Below are 14,231 nucleotides of genomic sequence, written 5' to 3'. Positions count from 1 at the left end.
GGGGACGCCGCCGGCCCAGACTCGCTCGCCGCGCGCGCACGCGAGTGGGCGTGGGAGGCAGGGGCGCTGCGAGCGCGCGGCGTGCACGCGCGCTCCCACCGCGCGCCCTCCCGCTCCGGCCGGCCCGGCCCCGGCGCGCGTCACGAGGGGCGGGCGAGTGAGCGGGCGGGCGGGAGGAGGGAGGGAGAGAGGGAGGGAGGGAGGGAGGAGGAGGAAGGGGGTGGGGCCGCGGGACCGGAGGGGCCCGAGCGGCGGCTGCGGAGCCTGAGCCGGAGCTGGGCGAAGGCGGCCGCTGTCCTGGCGGCGGCGGCGGCGACAGCAGCGGGAGAAGATGGTGGCGCTGGAGGTAGGGGCGGCTGGAACGGAGCTTTATTCCCAGGCTTGGCACCAACGCTGTCACTAGCGCCGCCTGCTCCCACGGGCCCGCGAACCCAGCTGTCAGGCAAGGTACACGGCCAGGGTGGGGTGGGGTGGGTGGAGGGGTGCCTAGCGCTGATGCCGCCGCCGACGGAGCCCTGGTCCTCGCCGAAGGCGCCCCCGGCACGAGAGGGGCTGCGTGGAATAATAGTTCGGGTGAGCGGGGACAGCAGGCGACATCCAGAGGGCAGTGTCTTAGCCATCGAGCCAGCCGGGCGGGGGAGGGGGGGGTTGAGGGGAGAGACGCCTGATGCCCAGGGAGATGCACGCTGCGATACCGGGCACATGAGGGGCAACGACAGTCATGGCAGGAGTCTGTGTGTGTGTGTGTGTGTGTGTGTAAAATGTACAGCAGAGAGGATGGGGGTGGCGAACTGGAGGTGCTGGAGGATGACATTTCCAGGAATCCCCGCTAGGATCCCTCATCTCTTGGCTGACGCTCTCTGGGAGAAAGTGTGATGATGGGAACGGTGAAGTGGGCAGGATGCACTTGGTGTATGAAGTGTGGAGAGAAGGGTAGGGGGCGGGCTTGTAAAATCCCGTGCGTGCAAGTGTGTGTATGTGTGTACGAGTGTGATTGCACCCACGTTTCCTAAACTGCACCCGAAACCCAGAGATCTGCTGGTGCCGTGTCACCGGCCAAGACTGGGACAGTGTTTGTTATTTTGACCCTGAAACTCAGTACAGTCTCTGTTCTGTTTCTGCTCATGGATGGCCCTGGTGTGGGGATTCTCGCTTCCCCTTTCTCCAGCCTTTTGACATGGGATGTGGAAGTGTGCGTGTCACTTTGGGGCACATGGCAGGGAAAGAGGATAATGGTTACACCCTCTGGGCTTGCTAGCATCCCCGCTTTTGAAAGCAGCTTCCGCCAGTGACACTTCTCTCTTAAGCTTGGGTTCTTGGGGTCTTGAACATCCTGACTCTGCATTTTCTATTGTTTCTCTCTAGTCTGACCTGAAGGAGAAGGGTCTTTAATGGCCCCATTCCTCTCTCCATCCCCACAACTCTGAATGCCAAGGTCCAACTAGACCTTCTCCTTTGACAGTTATGCGTCAGGGTCCTTGTGGCTCAAGGGTGGGTGGTCGTTGTTTTGGTTCTTTTAGAAAGAGCTCTGGAAGGGTGTATAGAAAGATAGCTGGGGAGAGGGGGGAGAGAATATTTAAAAAGAAGGAAAAGATCATGCTGAGAAATGTTTGGTACCCTTTTGGTCAGCCTCACATAGCCAGGGCGTTTTCCTTAGGAAACTGGATACTTTATTTCTGCTGCTCCCACTCTCCCAGGCTTCACAATGGCTAGGTGGTGCTGTGTATCCTTCCAGAGCTGAAATCCCTAAGGACCCAAATGGGGTGATGGAGTCCCAGGTCAATGAAGCCCCTGCTTTCCTAACTGATGTAGCCCACTGGGAGGGAATTTGGGAAATGCCAGGCTGATAATAACTCACTCAGCGGGAGCCAGGAGACAGAAATGCACCCAGTGTCTGGAGCTGTTTAATTGCCTCTGTGTGATAAAGATAAGCTTGTGTGGGGATGGGTAGAGAGAGATAGGCAGGCATATGGCATATGCTTGTGTGTCCACTGCAGTTCGACTCACCGGTGCCTGTACTTCCGTGGGATTCACACCTTTACACTTAGCATCGTGATACATCTTTATTGAAATATTGTGTGACTAGATGAGCCTGCTTGGAACATACTCTAGTCATAATATCTTAAATTCTGCTGCATTGCTGGCAGAATCCAAACTGGCTGTCCCAGTCCTCTTTGAAAAGCCTTCATCGGTCAGGGCTGTACAAGTCAATACAAGCATATTGGCATCTGAGGTTTCTTTCTTTCTTCTTCAGGATTTTGTTTTGCTTTTTTTTGGCAAAGGTAGCATGCTATTGTTGCTGTATTGAAAATAATAATAATAAAACCAGGGCTACCCCCTTATGCTTTTTTCTTTACATTTATCTTTTCTTAATGAATGATGATCTATATAGACCAGGTGCCCTGGAAGCCATCAACACAAAGTAAATTTCCCCATGTCTTTCCAGGCAGGCTTTTTAAATTTTTAATATGAGATTGTTGGATCACATCCACGATTTAGGGATAGATTTATAAAAAATGAATATTGAACCTTAGTCCTTTACTCTTGCTCTGCCAAATCTATTTCTGAGAAAAGTACTTAGGGAATTTTTAAAACGTTCTGAGAGGTTTTGGTTTACCAAAAAAAAAAAAAAAAAAAGTTTTAAAATCCAAAGGTGTAAATATCTTACAAGAAAGTTTAAGGATATTAGGAATTACCAAGGTATATAAACTCTGGTTCGAGAAAGGGGAATTATACAACAGCCTAACTGATGATTTGGAAATTAATGACTTCCTCTCTAATGTAAATACGGTCATTTTTAAACGTAATACTTGGCATTTCCCAAGACTGGATTGGTAAGGTTAATGACACAGCTCGAATCCTGTAATTAGGCCTGGTGAGTGGTAGTACCTTTGCTGTAGCCTGCAGCAACCATTTGTTTTGTATGGATGGCTTTCCTTCACTTAAAACCACATTAAAGCTTTTCTTTTTCTTTATCGGGTCTCTTAAAGATGTTTGTTTTTCAGAAAACTTGGGAGCAAAAGACAATGGCAAATTGACCTATGAGGCCAAAAGAAATAAACTGTGATACCATTTGGGAAGATAAGACTTTTATCCTACAAGGAAAAAATAGTTGTTGCTAAAATTGAGAGAATTTCAGGCACTAAAATCCAGAATTAACCCTTTGGGTTATTTACAAATATTTATGAGTTGCCTCACTGGCTCAGGCAGTGTATACCTTTGGATTAGAGGTGGGGGATGTTGAAAGGGTCGGAGCTTCAAAGAATAAGGAGACTTAAGTTTCTGCCCACAGCAAGTTCATGGCCTAGGAAGAGAGCAGAGGCATGTGCTTAACTGTAAAGATGGTGGGAAGTGGTAAGTGCTGGAAAAGCTGTATTCCTTTCATGCTGTGGGAGTTCACCTGGAACATCAGAGAAGGTTTTGCTGAAGGGCTGGCACTTGAGCTGAGATTTATACAGGTGGCATTTAGGCTGGAAGGGTAGGAAGGGTGTGCTTGGGGGGAGGAACAGCATAGCAGAGGCCTGGTAGTGGGAAAGTGTGTGCATGCACAGCGAACAAGGAATGGTTCACTTTGGCTGGGACACAGGGAATGCCAAGAGATGTAAGGGGAGATCAGATGAGAAGGATAGGTTTTGCCAAGGTCGTGGAGCAACTTGTATGCCAAGATGAAGAGTGGATTTCATTCAGCAAGTAGTGGGGATCTGAGGAGAAGGAAGGTTGACATGATCAGAATTATGCTTTGGGCAATACTCTTGTAGCATAGTGTTGGAAAAGCATGCAGTAGGGAAACCAGATAGACCCTGCTGTTAAATTAGGGGTAAGGAGAAATGAGGTAGTGGGAGTGCAGAGAAGGGGTCAGCCCAAGACAGGGGTTGCAGGCATAATCTAAGGAACTTGAACACTGGTTGGAAATAGGGAGAAAGGAAGCAGGGAAGTCAAACGTCAGGCTCAACTGAGAGATTGGTTGGGTCATTGTCAGAAAGCAGGTGCACAGAAGGATGAGGAGGAGGAGAACAAAATGCTTCATTTGGGACATGCCAGCTTTGTCCAAGAGAAGGGATGAGAATACAGGTGTAGGGCTTCAGAGAGAGGTCAGAGTTACAAAGAGAGATTTGTAAGTCATCTACTTAGCAATTTTGATGTTCCAGGAATGGCCAGTAAAGAAAATGAGAGAGAAGAAGCGGGGGGCAAGGGTAGGATGCTTGGGGAATGTGTAGATGTAGGAGTTGAAAAGAAAGAAGAGAATAAGAACAATAGCAAGCAAGGGGCAGTTGGAGAAAATGGTGGGCATAGAGGAGAACACTCGTGCCGTGGAAGTGAGGAACAGCCCCCGTTCATACAGCACTGCCCCATGGTGAGGGACAACCAATGAAGAACCATCAGATTTGACTCCTGGCTTTCCTTGGTTATCTTTGAGGTGGGTGCAAATGGCAGCTAGGCTGTAAGGGGTTGGGGGAGAGGGCTGGTGAAAAACAGAAGCAGTGAGGACAGTCTTCCTTTTCAATAAATGAAGTGGTAAAGGAGAAGGAGAGAGGGTATGATATACCAAAGGAACGGGAAAGTAGAGGGCAGGTAATGGTTTTAATATAGGAAGACTTGAGCCTACCTTATAAGCCGAGGAGAAGAATCCATTAAAGGGAAGAGAGATTAAAAATGTAAAAACCCACGAGTCGATTCTGACTTACAGTTGAATCACTATGTGTGCAGAGTAGAACTGCTCCATAGGGTTTTCAAGTCTGTGATCTTTCAGAAGCAGATCACCAGGCCTATCTTCCGAGGTACCTCTAGGTGGGTTTGAACCACCAACCTTTAGGCTAGTAGTGGAGTATTTAGCTATTTGTTCCACTCAGCCACCCGGGGACTCCTAAGCTAGGTCTAAACCAAAAAGAAAACCTGTTGCCATTGACTCGATTCTGACTTACAGTGACCCAATAGGATAGAGTAGAACTGCCCCATAGGTTTCCAAGCCTATAAATCTTTATGGAAGCAGACTGATACATCTTTCTCCCATGGGGCGACTGATGGGTTTGAACCTCTGACCTATTGGTTAACAGTCGAATGCTTTAAACCACTGCTCCACCAGGGCTGGCGAAGATGTAAGGGAAGGGCTGAATTGATGGACTGAAGTCCCCAAGAAGATGAGAGGATCCTGGGTGAAGGCAGAGAGGAAAGACTCTTGTAACAGAAACAGGAATTTTGAAGTGGAGAGAAAGGAATTTGGCCATAGTCTTCTAAGTCAAGTCAAAAGAGAGGAGGGTAGGCTGAGGCCAGGAGTAGTATAAGAAGGACTTGGGAGTGTGCACTGTAGAAATGTAACAGTGAGTCAGTGAGGGGTGAATGAAGATTGTCACCCAACTATAAGAGCCTGCTGCGTTTGGAGAGCCTGACCTTGTGGTAGAACAAATTAGCTCTGTGTAATTAGTTTGACAATTACTTATGTGATTTTAGTAATAGTAAGCATTTAATGTTGCTAAATAGAGTTGTTCCTCCTACCCCCTAATTCAGTGAAAAGAGAAAAATGTTTACCTTTAAATTATCTGAATAAAAGACTCCACCTGAAATATTTTCTGTGAACGTTCTCTTTCAGGAATCTCTAACTTAAGCATATAAAGCAGATAGTGAAATAATGGAAAACTATATTTTCAAAAACATGACCTTTCCCTGTCATTAATGGCAAGATATGGCTTTACAGTAAAGTGTAAAGGTGAGTTTTCAGAAGTTAAAGTCAAATATAGCACTTCACCCAACACCACCCCCAACAACACATCATAAGCACTCAATCAATATTTATTGCATGAAAATGTACACAAGTTAGTTTTTTTAATAAGCTAGAAATGCTGCTGTTGTTGTTGTTAGCCGTTGAGTGGATTCCAACTCATGGTGACCCCACATGTGCAGAGTAGGACGGCTCCATAGGGTTTCCAAGTCTGTGATCTTTCAGAAGCAGATCACCAGGCCTGTCTTCCGAGGCACCTTTGGGTGGATTTAAACCACCAAGCTTTAGGCTAATAGTGGGGTGCTTAACCATTGGTACCACCTAGGGACTTCTAAGCTAAGGATATTATTTAAGATAGAAAAATTCGGAGTTTCTTATTTACAAATAAGATATTGAATGAGTTGCTTTTTATGGCCTTTGTAAGGTTATGGTAGAATATCAAAGCTTTAAAAAAAAAATTTTTTTTCCAGAAAATAATTGTGTGCTCTTTAGACCCTTGAGTTATGGGGTTGTGTCATGATTCCACATGTGTTTATGGAACCTCTTCTGTGGTGAGTGATGATTTTGAGGTCTTCACAATGAAATCATTTCATTATTCCTTCAACAAATATTCATTGAGCACCTGTGCTAGGCCAGACACTACAGGTGCCTTGGAAGAAACACCTGACAATCTGGTTCCCAAAAAGTAAAAAAAGAAAAAAGTTGGGTTGGGGGGTAAGTCCTACTAACACAAAGCTTTTAGTGGGAGGAGATTAAAGCAAATGTATAGTATATCAGGTGCTAAGGTGCTAAATATATAATATGTCAGGTGCTTCTTCAGTGCTAAAAGAAGACTAAAGCAGAGGAAGTGGATAGAGCGTGACTATGTGTGTATGTATGTATATGGTATTTTTTATCAAATGGTCAGGGAAGGCCTTGAGTAGAGAGAGATTAAAGAAAGACGTGAAGGAGTAAGCCATGCAGATATTTAGGGAAAGGGCCTTCTAGGCAGAGAGAATACCAGAAGCAAAGGCCCTGAGGTGGGAATATGCTTGACATGTTCAAGAAACACCAGGGAAGCCTCCTTGGTTTCCTCGCTTCATCTGACCGTGTGGTATCACACCTGAGAGATGGAGCGGTCACTCAGGAACATGACAATATAATGCTTTCCTGTTGGTGTTAAGTCAGTCATCCATAAGGCAGTATCACCACATACCATGTTTGATCTGACCTGAGTCAGGGCGGAGTTTATAAAAAGGTGAATGTCCTCAATCAAATGTAAAATTGGAAAATCGGAAGAGTGACCCTGTCTGGGTAGTGATGAGATACTATTATTTTTAGTTGCTGTTAAGTCATTCCCAACTCATGGCAACCCTATGGAAACAGATCTCCAGGCCTGTCTTCCAACATGCCTCCGGATGGGTTCGAACCAACAATTTTCAGCTAGTAGTCAGTAGGAAGTAGTCCAAGTAGTCCAAGTTGGAAGTAGTCCATGGAAGAGGGAACTACCATATCCCTCTTCTGGGGTCTGTATCATCTTTGATTTTAGGATTTCTTTTCTTCCTCCATGTTTTATATTCCCTCAATGAGTGTAAGGTCCTTGGGGCTAGAACTATGTTTTGTTCATCTGAGTATACCCTATAACATGCAGAAAAACACTCTGAATTAGTACCAGGACTGGTTGCCACTGAGTCAGTTCTGACTCATGGCAACCTCATGTGTATCAGAGTAGGACTGTGCTCCATATGATTTTCAGGGGCTGATTTTTTTTTTTTTTTTGAAGTAAATTGTGAGGTGTTTCTCCCTCTAGGTGGACTTGAACCTCCAACCTTTCAGTTAGCAGCCAAGCACCTTAACCATTGCCCCACCCTGGGAATCCACCATGTGCTTCTTGGAAACCCTATGGGGCAGTTCTACTCCATCCTGTAGGGTCACTATGAGTTGGAATCAACGGCAATGGGTTTGGGTTTTTTTTTTTGCCGAGGGGGGGACTCCTTGCATTAGTCAAAAAAACCAAACCAGTTGCCATTGAGTCAATTCCAATTCATGGTGACCCCATATGTTCCAGTGTAGAACTGCACTCCATAGGATTTTTAGCGATTGCTCTTTTGGAAGTAGATTGCCAGGCCTTTCTTCCATGGTGCCTATGGGTGGATTCTAACCACCAAGTTTTGGGTTAGTAGCCTAGCACTTACCATTTACACCACACAGGGACTCCTTACATTAGTAGGTGATTCATTAAATACTCATTGAAAGAATAAATCAGGCATTGCCAAAGATTTAACTAATTTGGGTGTAAAGAATGAGGTTAAAGCTCGTTTACCTTGACTTCTGCAGACAGCTATTTTCAAAGAGGACACACAATTGCCAATGATGTGAAATTAATTTATGTGTGCAGATCCTGAGACAAGAATTTGGATCCAGGTAGCTTATTTGAGATCCCAAGCACAGGTAAGACAGTAGAGAAAATGAAATAGGAACACCATAAAGAGGCTGATCATGGTGCAAGTGGCAGCCATTTTGTGGGCAACTGAGGCTCAGTCCTGCTGGGGAGCCTGAGATATCGCATAGAATGCTCCTTAGAATTGTCTACCAAGGAATGAGAAAACCGGGGTACTTATCCACCAATTCATGTCCCTCATTGGGTGAGGTTTACCCCTGGAGGCATTAAATCCCCAGCACTTCAAGGCTGCAGTTAGCAAGCTACAGAGGCACCAGAGAAAGCCCTCAGGGAAAGCAGAGCAGCAGAGTGGGGTGGAGGTGGGAAGCTGTCAGTGAGTATGGGAACTGTCCATCTCAGCAATAGGTGACCTCAAAATGGGGCTGCGGGGACATGGGACAGGGCGTCAACAGCATCTGTTCCACATGGCAAAAGAGATATTGTAAAGATTTTTTTTTAACAGATAGGAGTTGGTTTGATAGCAGTTGCCAGTATTTTAATTTAGGGAGTTTAATATATTGCAACAGTTGCCTGCCATTCAGTTGACTCAAAGCCAGCTATTGACAACTCTTAGTTACTGCATATGCCCATGTATAAAGTACCCTCGATTATAAGGTGGCCCTAATCTTCCAGTAAGAATGTTTGATAAAAGGTTTGAGGTCAGTTTGAATACGCACGTTTTAGGAATATAGGCAAAGAGTAAAATATTTACTTATATTTCCTCTATTATTTTGCTTGCATATATTTAAAATCACATTATATAAAATTGATAATTTAGGAATGCAGCATCCATTCTCACATTTTATGAAATCAGTTTATGCAAACACTTCTCATGCTTCTTTGACTTCAGAGTCTTTGTCACTATTAAGGCCACTTTTGGCATCAAAGCCTATTCCTGTCTAACTTGTTTGGCATATAGTGCTTCTTTTGAATCTCTGTGTGTTGCTGCCACTACAAATTTATTTCAAGCTCTGTGTGCTCGTTCACATAAGAACATCAATTTTCTTTCGTTCTTTCTTCCTATAGGTGTGTATTCATGATCTCCACAACCTAACCACTCTGTGTGGCTTGTAGAAGGACATCCAACACAGCCAATTGTGCAACCCCTTCCCAGGAATATTTACTTAAAAAATTGATGTTGAAATCTTGGCCTCCTTTAGTCATTTGTTCATACTTCCATCCTATTTCAATCATTTGATCTCCATAAACATCCCAACCTAGTATTGATTGAGGTTGTTTCAGGCTCTTTTCTCCAAACAGTTCCTAGCAACCTCATGAAAAGTACACCCCTTTTCATGAAGTCTGGGGTCTTACCAGGTAATACATATATATTTGACATGACTTCTCCTTTTAAAATCTGTTGCCATTCATCTAACAGTGATGAGTTGCTTAATTTTCAGTTCTTGCTCTTTGAAAGAGAAAAGGCTTTTTACTTTTTGGCGTTCAGAAGAAAGGAATCAAGAGAATGTCCTGTAATTTTGGAGGCTTTGCAAGGGATTCAAACGTAAAGTGACTTCCTGTCTTCTGAAATATAATTTTTGGGGGAATGGAAATCTCATCTTACTTTTGTATATGTAATTTGATTGTGGGGTTTGGTTATCAGGGTATGGTGGCGGTAAAACAATCCTTGCCCACTAAATTTCCTCTTTAGCCCCCTTCTCTTGTGCTCCATGGTTGATGAGTATATAATTAGTGGGAAAACCATAGCAATGATTTATTTCATAAAGAAGTTGTTGATGTGCCATCAGTCCAAATGGTGTAATCATTTATGTTCCTGACTTTTGGTAAATTTGTATTTCAAAGTCAATTCTGTATTCATTAGCAGGTGCACCTCACTTTAAAGAAGAGCTGTACTTGACAAGTTGTACATAAATCCTTTTTTTCTTTTTAACTGTTGTATATTTTGAATCGACTCGACGGCACTGGGTTATATTTTAAATGCAGGAGAGTTTGCTATTTAAAGAAATTCCACTTAGATGGAATAATTGTCCCCTAAGTTGGCCAGTCAATAAATTAGGATTTTATATTGGATTTCCCTAAAGTGGATCACATTCTATTGCAGTGACTTTTAAACTTTTTTGGCCCTAAGAATAAAATTCACGTCATAGCCCAGCAATATAGATGAGTGTGTGTAAATATACATAAACCAAAAACCAAACCAAACCCAGTGCCGTCGACTCGATTCCGACTCATAGCGACCCTATAGCACATACATAAATTTCACTGAAGCAAAAGTTTCACTTAACGATGCTTGTTCTTTATTACGTGTGTGTTATAGCTTGAATTGTGTCCCCCGCCCCCCCACAAAATGTAAATCCTAACCTTTTTGCCTATGGTTATAATCCCATTTGGGACTGGGTTGTCTTTGTTGTGTTAACGAGGCAGGATTAATGTAGGGTATTTTGTGAGTCAATCTCTGTTGAGATATCAAAGAGATTAAATAAGCAAGGAAAGAAGCAGAGATGGAGGAAGACAGATGCCAAGCCACATGAAGATGGCTCAGGCGCAGAAACTCAGACAAGGAACTTCCTCCAGAGCAGACAGACAAAGCCTTCCCCTAGAGCCAGCACCCTGAATTTGGACTTTAGCCTCCTTAACTAGAAAATACATTTCTCTTTGATAAAGCCACCCATTTATGGTATTTCTGTTACAGCAGCACTAGATAACTAAGACAGTGTGATATACTCTGATGTTTTCTATTCCCTTCTGTTCTTTTCTATGTTTCCCAAAATGCTGGTTGCCAACCCACCAAACTGATTTCAACACTGATGGGTCCTAACATACCTTTTAAACACACTGCTTTATTGTATTACATCCATCAGGAGAGTCCCTTTTTCATTTGTCTTAAATCACTAGCATATTTGGATATTTGCTGGTGTGGGTATATGATGTCATAATAATCTTAAAGGGCAACTTTATTTTTGAGTAGACATTTTATTTCCAAAAGAAGAAAATATTAGCAGGGAAAATGGGAAGGGACATAAGATGAATGGATTGGTTCTTAAATCGAGTGGCTTTCCTGGGGTGTGTAAGACATGCCAAGTCACTGGGCCCCCACCTCTTTGCTGGAATGATTACTCACAGGTCCGGCCGAGCGCTTCTCACAGTTCTTTCTCCCTTCCTGTCTCTCTCTACAGCCACCGCCCTCAAGCCCCCAGAGCTCTACATGTTCAGTCCAATTACTTAATTTCAACCTCATCCATTTCTTCCCAGATGCGAAAATAGTTTTTACACCCAGTTCTCTTCCGAATAACTTGAAAATCTTTTTCAAGTTAAAAAAAGAATCTTTTTTTTTTTTCTTTTCCTGAGCAAATACCTCGGGGAGTTTTGTCCTAGAGGAGCTAGAGTTTTTTCCATAGATGAAATGTTTCCATAGTGTGAGGTAGTATGAAAGTCTAGCCTGATTGTATGTTCAGCTGTGGTTGCATCCTTTATGGCTCTGTTTGTCTATTGTACATACATATTAATTCTTTTTTAGAAAGCTCAGCAGGTTCCCTATCCAGTAAATAAAAACACCCATAATGTAACATTACATCGCCAGGCATTATGCTAAGTACTACACACAGTTAACTCATTTATCCCTCATTGTGTCATTTATGCTTTATAATGACACCAGGAGATAACTTATGTTACAGATAGGGCTTTGGGGCTCCCAGAGATTTGCTCAACGGCTAAGGGACAAGTCTGGGGGTCTTGTCTCAGGTCCAGGGACAGGAACAGGCCCAGCCAGATGTTGGCCCTGAAGTCCCCTTTGTCTCCCACCTGCAGGAGACCCAGGGCCCAGCAGCAGCCTTGTGGACTCTTCCGGGTCTAGCTGGACTCCAGTGTACTAGATGTGCACATCCCAAATGGGGTATCTGTGTGAGTTACTGTTGCTTGGAGACCTTGGTGGTTCAGCAGTAGAATTCTCACCTTCTGCATGGGAGACCTGGGTTTGATTCCCAGCCAGTGCACCTCATGCATAGCCACCACCTGTCTGCCAGTGGAGGCTTGTGTGTTGCTATGATGCTGAACAGGTTTCAGCGGAGCTTCCAGCCTAGGATGGACTAGGAAGAAAGGCCTGGCAATCTACTTCTGAAAATCAGCCAGTGAAAATCCTATGGATCACAATGGTCCAGTCCACAGCCGACCAGGGAGATGGCACAGGACCAGGCAGCATGGGGTCACCATGGATCGGAGACCTACTCAGTGACAGCTAACAACAACAACAACTGTTGCACCGACATCTCTCTAGGCTCAGCACTACGGGGTAGAAAGGGCCCAGTAGGAGTCACTAACAATGGACACGGTTCTGGGACAGGTGAGCCTCAGTGTCTCCAGCTTAAAAAGGGAATGATGAAACCTGCTCTTCCTCCTCTTCCCACACAGGGCCACTGGAAGGGTCGCTTGAGATATAAAGGGCAATAGAAAAGCAAAGTAAGTGTGTCGCTTTCTTAATAATGCCCCTGGGACAAAGTGATGTCTCCTTTGGGGAGAAGTGATGTCTCCTTTGGGGAGAAGTGATGTCTTTGTCTAAACCAGGTGTTGACAAACTTTTTCTGTATAGGACCAACTCCCTCACCAAAAAAAAAAAACATTGCCATCGAGTTGATTCCGACTTATAACAACCTTATAGTGACCTTACAGGACCAGATAGTAAATATTTAGCTTTTCCGGACCATATGATCTCTGTCCTAACTTCTCAACTCTGCTGTTATGAGGCGAAAGCAGCCATAGGCAATATGTAAGCCAATGAGTATGGCAGCGGCCCAATAAAATTTTATTTATAGACACTGGTTTGAATTTCGTATAATTCTCGCGTCATGAAACATTATTCCTCTTTTGACTTTTTTTCCTCAAACATTTAAAATGCAAAAAAAAAAAAAATCCTAGCTCATGGGCAGTACAAAGACCAATGGGAGGCTGGATTTGACCTGTAGACCTTAGATTGCTGACCTCTGCGATAAACTCCCACGGCCTTTGTACCACCCGTAGCCAGCAGCCACAGTCCACTTTAGATCCAGCAGTTCATGCTGTCCTTATTGCATTTTTCTCTTGTCCTTCCAAAATATACTCACATTTATTTCATCTCCTTTAGCACTAGGTAGGATAATAGCATGTATACTCTATACATACCTTACCTGTTGCCTTCTAGTCGACCCTGACTCATGCCGACCCCATGTGTGTCAGAGTAGAACTGTGCTTCATAGGATTTTCAATGGCTGATTTTTTGGGAAGTAGATTGCCAGGCCTTTCTTCCAAGGAGCTTCTGCATAGATTTGAACCACCAACCTTTTGGTTAGTAGCCGAGCATGTTAACCATTTGTGCCTCCCAGGGACTCCCATTCTATGCATACACACATACTTACATAGTACATGCTGAATAATTATTTGTTGAATAAATGGGCATAAGAAAACCTCTTGCTTTTCTTCTTGCCTTATTTTTCTATCTTTAAAAAAATCTATACCTGTATTCTAATAAACCTTTGGGAGCGACTAACATTTTGTAGTTAAATTTAAAGGCTTTAGGATTCTTGGCGGAAAGGTTCTCCCCCCACCGCCACTATTAACCATAAAAGGAAAAAAATGCAAGAGATAAAGGAAGGGAAAAAACAGACAAAACAAAACCAACATTTCAGCATAAAAAAAGGTTTATTAGAGGGTTACTAAAATGGCCAAATGTTTAGCCTTATTCCCGGGGAGCCCTGGAGGCTGACGTGCTTTTGTACCTCACCTGCCATTAGTGCTGCTTTTTTGTGCTTTTCTAGAAATTCAACAGGGCGACCAGAACCCTGTGTATTTGGCTATAAATGAAGAGGACCTAGTAGAATGTACTTTATCTTTTTATCTGTATTAGATGGATAGACAGATAGACAGACAGATAGATGCCATCAGGTCAACTCCATGGTGACCCCAGGTACAACAGAATGAAACGTTGCCCAGTCCTGCACCATTCTCACGATTGCCAGCGTGCTTTAGTCCATCATTGCAGCTATTGTGCCAATCCACCTCACCCAGCCTCTCCCTCAACCTCCCTGGCTCTCTACTTCATCAAACATGATGTCCTTCTCCAGTGATTGATCCCTCCTGATGATGTGTCCAAAGCAAGCAAGTCAG

The 14,231-nt window shown here is 44.0% G+C and overlaps 1 protein-coding gene across 2 annotated transcripts in view; it reads left to right on the top strand.

Moving 5' to 3' along the window:
* Positions 1–235: 235 nt before the first annotated feature.
* APBA1 (amyloid beta precursor protein binding family A member 1) overlaps positions 236–14,231 on the top strand; it is a 235,613-nt gene continuing 221,617 nt past the window's right edge. For both annotated transcript variants that reach the window (XM_049895520.1, XM_049895519.1), the window contains exon 1: positions 236–447. The gene's annotated coding sequence lies outside the window, so the exon portion shown is untranslated. The remainder of the gene's footprint in view (positions 448–14,231) is intronic.

This window comes from Elephas maximus, chromosome 9 (genome assembly GCF_024166365.1).
Source record: "Elephas maximus indicus isolate mEleMax1 chromosome 9, mEleMax1 primary haplotype, whole genome shotgun sequence".
Classification (NCBI taxonomy): domain Eukaryota; kingdom Metazoa; phylum Chordata; class Mammalia; order Proboscidea; family Elephantidae; genus Elephas; species Elephas maximus.
The sequence above is the reverse complement of the archived record's forward strand: the minus strand, read 5'-3'. Positions and strand labels throughout refer to the sequence as shown.